Raw genomic sequence first — 7,082 nt, forward strand, 5'->3', positions numbered from 1 at the left:
TGAGATAATGTGTGTGTAGGACAGGCGTTGTGGGGTTTAACAACTCACAAAGTTCTCATGGTGTCAGAGCTGTGTGGATGGGATTGCTACCTGCTGAGTATCAAGCCCTTCCCACTGGACAGACACTCTGCCAAAGGATTTTGCATATAATTTAAACCCTAATAGCTCAGAGAGTAGGCACTTCTCCACTTTTACAAATGCAGTGCTTGAGGCTCTCCTAGATTAAACAGCTTTGCCCAAAGTCACATAGAAATGTGTCAGCTTGAGTGGGCTGATGCCCAGAGTTTTGGTCAAACGTTATTCTGAGTAGTTGAGTGTGTCTGTGGGGGTGTTTCTGGATGATATTAACCTTTGATTCAGTGGACCGAGTAAAGCAGATGGATCTTCCTCGATGTGGATGGGTCTTATCTAATCCGGTGAAGGCCTATATAGAACACAAAGGCTGAGAAAGAGAGAATTCTATTTCTCTCCTTCTCTCTCTTGCCTGATTTTGAGCTGGGACATTGGTCTTCTGCTGTCTTGAGATTCAGACTCACACCATTGGCTTCCATGATCATGTGAGCCAATTCCTTGTAATAGGTGGTCTGTGTGTGTGTGTGTGTGTGTGTGTGTCTGCCTATCTATCTCTATCTCTTCCTGTCTCTCATATATATATGAGAGATTCTTGATTCTTATTTGTTCTGTTTCTCTGACTGCTACAGTCACAAAAGTGGAAGGACTAGGTCTAGAACCCAGTCTCAGTTTGAAAGCTGAGACTCCTTTGAGAACAGCATGTGACTTCCTTTGGGTCCGTGGTTTGGACTGCGCAATTCTCACCCTGTGCAAGGTTGCAATGCCCAGGGAGGAATGGGGGCCATGGGAGTTATCTGGGCCAGGAGTGGGGAGCAGAAATGGGGAGGGGAGGAACATTCCAAGCTGGGCAATTGTGGGAGCCAAGGCAGAAATGGATCACCAACTCTTATCAATTGTTGCCTAATTTAACTTTGGACTCCTGCCCAGGCTTACTTTGGAGACTTCTAACTTACTCCACAACTCGGTAGTAGGAGCCCAAAGTCCACCTGAGTACACGGTACTGGAGGGCCTCCAGCACCACACCTCGCGCACAGTAAGTGCATGATAAACCTCATTAACTCCAAGTAGGTTCTCGTCACACTTAATCATTTTTTCTGCTGCTTCCAATGAGTCTCACTTCCTTGGGGGTGGATCATAAAGCCTTTGACTCCTGGAGGTTCCCTAACCAGCAGAGTGCTAGTGCTCACCTCTGAACTTCAAAATGACACCCTGTGAGAGGGAGCAGAGGAAAGAAGTAGATTTGCTAACTAGAGATGCCAAGAGAGAAGTTAAAAAATGCACATACTTGGGATCCCTGGGTGGCGCAGCGGTTTAGCGCCTGCCTTTGGCCCAGGGCGCGATCCTGGAGACCCGGGATCAAATCCCACATCGGGATCCCGGTGCATGGAGCCTGCTTCTCCCTCTGCCTGTGTCTCTGCCTCTCTCTCTCTCTCTGTGACTATCATAAATAAATAAAAATTAAAAAAAAATGCACATACTCAAATCCTGAACCCAAACCCGTAACGTTACACTTTCCCTGACTGGAGGAGGCTCTGTTCTGCTTTACTAACTTGGTTTCAGGCTTCTCCTTATCAGGACTTGATTCTTGACAGATACTGTTTCGTTATCTTCACTGCAATGATTATTTTTATTTATTTAAGTGTCCCTAATGTGTCAACTCATGAACTTGATTTTCCTTCTCTCTCTTCCGACTCACAGGAAATTCTTTAGAATTGAGTTGACCCTGAACCACATGGATCTGACCTGCATGGATCCACCTATATGCAGATTTTTTTTCAATAAATACAGTACTAACAAATAAGTACAGTACAGAAAATGTATTTTTTCTTCCTTATGATTTTCTTAGCATTTTTTCCTCCATCCTACCTTATTTTAAGAATACAATATGCAATACACAGAACATATAAAATATGGGTTAATTGTTCAGGCTTAGCCATATAAAACAATAGCCATATAAAATATGGGCTATTGTTCAGACTTCCATTCATCAGTAGGGTATTAGTAGTTAAGTTTTGAGGGAGTTAAAAGTTATTCATGAATTTCCAACTGCACGGGGCTTGGTGTCCCTAACTCCTGCACGGTTCAAGGGTCGACAGTGTAATATGCGCAATTTCAGCTTAACAGAAGAACCTCATCACATTGAAATGTTGGCAAAGTTAACAAAATGCAGACTAATAAATTGAATCCACCTAAAAATTGGAGATCTAAGGATTACGAGAAAGAAGGCCATCCTAGAAAATGTGGGAAAACACGAGTAAGTAAAAAGTAGATACAGCTTTTGCAAGAGGCACGAGCTGAAGAAAACCACCTCCATGACCATTCTGGAGAAACCATTTCTCTTGGGCCTTTTCATTCTGTTTCTGTGTGGTTGGTTGGTAGGCTTTTCTCTTTTTGCAAGTGTATTACAAATTAAAGAGCAGGGATCTGGGTTCAATGTGGAAGTGCGCTTTGTGAGAGTCCCCTCCTGCCTTCCCCCTGGCCATGGCCTTGTCTAGCTCTGCAGGTGCTGAGGGGGTGCCAGCTGTGGCTCCCGTCACGGCCATCACCCTGCTTCCTGGTTAGGAAAATCCTGGAAAAGCCAGGATGCTGAAAGACCCAACTCAGGGTTTCTCTGCTGGAATTCATTAGTTTCATGTTGTTACCCAGACTTCCTGACTGGTTGAGGTCAGTCTTGAAAAGGTGACAACATTATCTACCCAGGGCCCAGCTGCCGTGTTCTTTTCTCATTCCACATGCTTTTTCTCTGTACAGAACTTTTGACATTGAAGTAGATATTTGTACATGAAAATGATACACGGAATTCTGAGAGAGCCTGAAATCTCTCCCCTTATCTACCTCCATGTGGCTGTTGACAACAGAGATATATAACTTCTGGGGTACATCCAACACATGAAAGGGTGGAACATCCATATATCACCCACTTCTTGCTCTCAAGAATAGTTTCCTAATTTTTGCAATCACTTGGCAGGTCTATATTTCACTGCTTTATCCACTTTCTCCCCATCACTGATTGCTGATGTAACTGTGGGTAGCAAAGAATCATTCTTAAGACTTTTTCCTGGGCTTCAGAATTGCTACCAATTGCTTTGACATAAAAACTACAAATAAAAATATGCTCCACAATGAATGGAGTAAACAGGGGACTTTTAGAACCCAATAAATTGGTGTCTAGAAATAGGTTTTCCATCTGTGCGCAGCCTCTTGGCAAAACATGTGCATTTTCACTAACCTATGTACTAAATTACTGAGTTTTACTGCATTTTAAATTATTTCATATCCAACCCGTAGTTGCAGAGATATGTGGCAATCATCCAATTTTTTTTTTTTTTGGCTTAAATTTTACTCTTCTATGGATTAGGACAGAAGCAGACTTAAAGCAGAGCTTTACTGGTCAAAATCTACACTCTGCCCAGGCCAACTTCAAATATAATACTTTAGTGTTTGGCAGTTGGCTAGTGAAATTGCCAAAAAAAATGTTTAGGACAATCCTTTACCCCCATTAATGAACGACTCCCAGGAGAAGGAAATAATGTAAAACTCAACATATGCCAACAGCTGTTGTGAATATGAATAGTCGTTCAGGCTTGATTAAAGTCATCAAATCTTGTTCCCCCACCCTACCATGCGCTCAGAGTAGAGCAATGCTATGAGGTGTGACTAATGACAAAGACAGTAACTTTAAAACAAAGTAAACATCTAGACAAATGTCATCTGTCAAAGAAATTGACTTGAACTGCTGTATACACATTCCATTGACCATACCAATTCCTCAGCTTCTCTAGAATTCCTCTTTGGAGTCAGTTTCATACATACAGAAAAAAATTATGCATGTTACGTTATGATAATTAAGTCTACTTCCAAGGACAAAGATCTATTACCATTGATTATGTTCTCAAAACTGGATCTATTTGTGGTTTACAAACGGGTGTATTAAAAACAAACTCATGTTGTCGTTGACTGCTTTGATTGTTGCCTGTATATGCATGTTAACCTACACCGCACAGGTCCCGCGTTGAACCCTGCGATTTGAAAATCTCTAGGCACTTCTTCTGGACGGGCTGTAAGGAAAGTCTGCCATGGCTCCATTTGTATTGAAACAGATGGCCACCAAGAAAATAAGGCCCTTGGGAAGCCTACATACTTAAGCCAGTCTAAGGACAAGGGATCACTGTTGGAAGTGACACTTCAAAGTCTTCTATGGTACCTGTCACTTACATAAATTTGTGGGGAGGAGGAGGACAAGGATGCAATTACAATGAAAAGTGCTGCCTCAACTAAGTGTTGCAAGTCCTCAACAGTAGAGTGTGGGGTAGTGACAAATCGAGAAGTACTGCTTTCATTGTTACTGTGGATCAGAACCATGTTTATACAACTCAACAAGCCTAGTTCTTCAATGTTTGAAGCAATTGCTCATGGAGCCTTCTTATAAACCCTTTCATAATACTTATCTGGAGGATATAAATCATCATAAGAGTTTTTATTTAACGAAAGCACTGTGATGTAGTGGCTAAGAGGACAGACTATGAAATGAGGCTGGTGTAAGTCTAAATCTCAACCCCCCCACTCACTAACTAGATAGGTGACTCAGGTTGATCACTTGCCCAAAGACCCAGTTTTCTAGTCTAAACCAGAAAGAATGTAGGTTGAATCATAGTACGTTATCTGATCACAGATTTCTGGATTGCTCAACAAAAGTCCTGGGGAATTAAATCTGCCTTTGCTTTTCGAGTCAATTTGCCCACCACTAAAGAAAGGCTCCTCTTGGTTAAATAGCTACCTGTATGATAACACTATGTAGCTTAAAATTGGACAGGATTTTTAAAAACTTGACCCTTCAAAGCAGTGTCCTGTGTTTCTTTGCTTCTTTGCCTATGAACTGCTGTCCTGTGGCTCCTCCAGGGGCAGCAGTTATGGTTTGAAGCAGTGATGGTTATTATTAGACTCAATTTCACTTAACCCTATATTCTCTAAATCTCATGCAGAAATTATTCTTTTTCTTCTACAAACTCTATGATCTTTCTCTCTGATTTGTGATTTGTTCTGGACACTGTATGTTTATCATTCTACTCCTTTAACTTCTTACTATCACAGGACCAAACTATCACCTGTACTTTGGAAATGTTCTAGACAGACTAGAAAGAGCAGAGTCAATGCTTCACTTCATCATTTCTTTCCCAGTAATTTCTTCTCTGATTTTTCTTGCCTCCAACCTTACAGCCCTTCCAACTAGAGCAGGAAGCATTTTTGTAGAGACAAAAATTACAATTTCTCTTCTTATCATTTCTCTGTCAAATAGTTTGGTGGTTCTCCAGGTCCTTCCAGATGAAGGCTGAACATCCTTGCATGGCCTACACAACTGAATCCTGGCAGCCTAGTTTTTGCCTACTTCTTGATTTGCTTTCTCTAATGCTGCGGCACCAGGATGCCCTTCACCTGGCCATGCTCCCTCTTACATTTTTGGGTTCTTTGCTCAGCACAGGTGCCCAGGCCTCCAGAGTGCTTTCCCTTCTCCTGCTCCTTATCCCAGAATGTCCTCTCTGACCCCAGCTCACTCCCTACAGTCACATCAGGTACCCCTCATGTGCAATCTGAAGGATTTATGATGCAGATTAATGGAGATAAAGCATGTGAACATACCCAATACACAGTGGGCTTTCAATAAATGGTAATTCTCCTCTGATGATAAAACAAAAACAAAAACAGCTCTGAATATTACCCAGTCCTTTTCTGAGTTGCCTTTCGGAGTTTCTTTAAAAAATTATCCCTTCTTTCTTGAACTTGGTGCTTTCTCATCCCTTGTTGCAAACATACTGAGCATCTTGTCGGCTGTATGAATTATTATCCAACTGAAATGTATTTTCTGAAACATTCTTATCAGCTCTTTATTCTGGGATAAATGTGGCCTTATCTATTCCCTAAATAGATAGGGTTCTAAAGATCTTTCTAAAGGCCTCTTCCAGCTCTAACATTCTTTGATTGTAAGATTTATTTTTGCAGAACTCCTTAACATAGATGAAGTCAAATTTCTGGAACCCAATTATACAATTTAGAGATTATCTGGGGCCTTGGTTCCTCCTCCTCCTCCTCCTCCTCCTGCTGTTACTTCCCTCCCCCGCCCCTATCCCCTTCTTGCCAACCCCCCCACCCTGCTGCCTGTCCTTTAGCCATTTTTACTACTCACAAACTCCTCCAGGCAGGGAGGCAGAAAGGAGAGGTGATGCTAACACAGCAACTTTAGTAAAATGCATGACGGGAGAGGTTGAAACTGTTGGTTGGAAAAGATTTCTCAGATTCATCATCCCTCCACCTCTTTAGACTGGCCAAAGATAAGGTAGCTGGACATAAGGTAGCTGCACAATCACTCTGCTTCCCCTAATTTTTAGAAAATAACAGTGTTCGCTCTGTGAATTGCTCAGCTCCCTGTTGTGGTCCTCTTCTGTGGGCTCAACATCAACGTCTCCTTGGCAATGCTCTTTCCTTAACTCACTTGGGGATTGACTGTCCTGCTTCCATCTCCCTGTCACACTCACATTCCTCTATTTTGATGAAATATAGAATGAAGGATGTGAGGACCTGAAGGCTTGGAACATTTAGCTGTTTCAACCTGGCACCTTCTATTCCCCTAAGGAAACCTCCTGAAATTGCCAGTGAATGCTATAAAGAGATCTCCTAGTTGTAATGTCTGAAACTGACCTGGGGATTTTATGTAGAACTCTGCAATGTCAGCAGCTGCTTAGCTACACATATTCCACACACAACCCCTTTTATAGCTTTGACTTAGAGCCAACTTCTGTTTCCAGCTCCAGTGCCAAGAGCCAATGGCTGCTCAGGTTTAAGACAGCTTATTCTATCCTAGAACTTTTTTTTTTTTTTTTCCAATTCAGCTAACAGAGGCAGAGCCCTGGGGTCCTTAATTATCCCAGAGAATATCATGACACTGCTTGCAGAATTAAGATTGGGTCCTGGGAGTGAGCCTGAATGCTTCTGTTCTTAGGACTTTGCTGCCTTGG

Source organism: Canis lupus, chromosome 18 (genome assembly GCF_011100685.1).
Source record: "Canis lupus familiaris isolate Mischka breed German Shepherd chromosome 18, alternate assembly UU_Cfam_GSD_1.0, whole genome shotgun sequence".
NCBI classification, from domain to species: domain Eukaryota; kingdom Metazoa; phylum Chordata; class Mammalia; order Carnivora; family Canidae; genus Canis; species Canis lupus.